The sequence below is a fragment of the Coloeus monedula genome, assembly GCF_965178545.1.
Source record: "Coloeus monedula genome assembly, chromosome: 15".
NCBI lineage: Eukaryota > Metazoa > Chordata > Aves > Passeriformes > Corvidae > Coloeus > Coloeus monedula.
This window is the reverse complement of record NC_138795.1, coordinates 7,698,970-7,701,532: the sequence shown is the minus strand read 5'-3', so window position 1 is coordinate 7,701,532 and position 2,563 is coordinate 7,698,970.

Below are 2,563 nucleotides of genomic sequence, written 5' to 3'. Positions count from 1 at the left end.
ACTTTAAAAGACTAGAACTTTTCTAAGGGGGGAATTAATCTTGTGGTTTACAGTATCTGTGTTTCTACCAGCCTGGAGCAGAACAGAGCACTGCAGTTGGAGTTTCAGGGGATGCTTTGGAAACTGGGACAGCAACGTAAGTGGTACAGGCTGGGGGGAGATGGGGATGAGAAATGCAGAGAGAGCAAAGGAAGATACAGAGAGAAGAAATGAAAAGCTCCAAAGAGCAATGGAGAAGTTCTCTGGAACCTTTGGGGAAATGCACGGGTGGAAATAAACAGGAGTGCGTCACTGGGAAATGGAGCTAAACTGGGGGAGAGAGAAAGGCCAGTCCCGGGGTCAGCACAGGCTCCTGTTGAGGTGAAACAGGAAACCCAACCCAATTAGAAAACCTTGGCTGCTAATTATGCAGTGAGCAGTTGTTACAAACACCATGGGACCCCCAGGAGCTCTGCACTGCCCTGCTAATGCCAGGGACACTTTCTCTTACCACTGGAAAAATCTTTGGGACTCTTGACACAATCCCCTCCCAAGCCAGCCTGTGCAGTGCACTGGGGCAGCGCTCTGGTACTTTTCAGGTGGCTTTGAGTGATGCTCTAAATGCCCGAGTGGTTTTAATCTCAGGATGCCACGCCTGCTGGAGTGTTTTACCAGCCATCCCAGAGGTGCCACAGGTATTACCTGGGCTTTAAGGAGAGTGCTGAGCTCCTACCTGCATCCCAAAGCAGCTGTTGCAGGTAGAGACAAACACAGAAACAAGGAGACAGCACTGCACCTCCCTACGGCTCCCACCTGCACTCTGTGCTGTTCCTCCCACTGAAGGGATATTCTTCACTCATGGAGAGCGAGGAGGTCTCTTACAAAGCCATTCGCTCCTCTGCATTATAATTAGCCTCCCTACAGCACTCCCAGAAGAACACACTAGTTTCAAGAAATACAGTAACTACCTTGATACAGCATTAATGACACACAGTTAAGTATCAACAAAATAACCCCTGTTCTTTTAACCCACTGCAGAACTGTCACATAAACAAATAGCATGTTACTTAAACCTGTACCAACCTAAAACTATACTTTGTATGATAAAAACATGTGGTTCATTATTTGCTCTTCCAGCCAGATTAACTGTAAGAGAGGCCACCTACCTGAGAGGTGTCACCAAAGCAGCCAATGGTGTGTAAGCAGAAAGCACACAGATGTTTTTCTCCTTCCCCAAAGAATAGCACGCAGTTTGTTTTAAGACCAAATATGAATGAATCAAAAACCCGGACGGAGTCTTACCCCACAAGGCTCATGGAATGAGACAGCCCTGCTCTGTTCCAAGCCCCAGGCAGCACTGCAAATCTTCATTCCCAAGTGCCTCCTGGCCAACCCCTTCCATGCACTCATATGAGTGCGTCACTGAACAAGAGCCTGTTTCATTGCCACCTTCCCACCAAGCAATCACAAATGAGCAGGTTTTTCATTTGAATTCCAGCACTTGCTTTCTTCTTCTTTTTTTCCACTCTCTTTTTTAGACCTCATTGCTATGAAGAATATCAACTTCTGAAGTCCCGCTTTCCTCAAAAAATATTTGAGTCTTGTTTAATCACAGCACTTCCTCCTTACTTTTTTAAAACTGTCCTGCCAGCATCGAGAACTTGCAGGAAACATAAAGAAAAGGTATTGCATAAGTGAGGAATGTTCTTGGGTAATGCTTTGTAAAGCACTTCCCCGCTCACACATCATCCTGCTTGATTTTTTTGTTGCTGTTGGTCTGTATTTAACAGATTAAATCTTCCTTGTAGCCCAAACAACAACCTGAAAAACATCCCATCATCTAATACAGGGATGCTTTGGGATGTACTGGGCATCCCTGCTTTATCCAGATACTCTATTGCAAAGCCCTGTAGAGAAGAGGTAAAACTTCCATGTTCTCCACACAAGAAATTAACACTGCTGTAAAAAGAATTTCAGACTCTCCCAGGTAAAGCTTTCACAACAACAAAGGCTGGCTGAGAGCCCTCACCCTGGATCTGGGAAGGCAGCTGTTAATCCTCCCTTTAATATCAGAAACCCTTCATTAAATCCAGGAGATCAAAGCAGCAGTTCAGTTTTACTTCCCATTCCCTGGAGCTAGAGTAGACAGCTCTGCGAGGTGCCTGGAAACCTCATCACTGTCTTTGCAAAAATACTCACATCGTCCTCAAAAGAAGCACAGTGGAACTATTTTGTCAAGCTTCTACCATTTAAACAACAACCCCCCCCCCCCAGTAAGTTTCAAAACACACTTGGCAGCAAAACCAAGTGCTGTTAATGTGCCCCAACATTCCAGTTGTTCAGGAAAAAGCTGCTCCAAACATTTTCTTAAAGTTTTTTCATGCCAACACTTATGTTTCGGTTAACTGGAAGCTAAAGTGGTAACTGAAACTTCATGTTTTGAAAGAAGTAATCTATACATGATTGGTTAAATAAAACATTCCACTTCAACACAGGAAGAACCGAGAAAGAAAAAATATAGTAAATAAGACAGACTCCTAAAATCTTTTATGTACACATATTTATTTGCAATTTTACAGTGGCT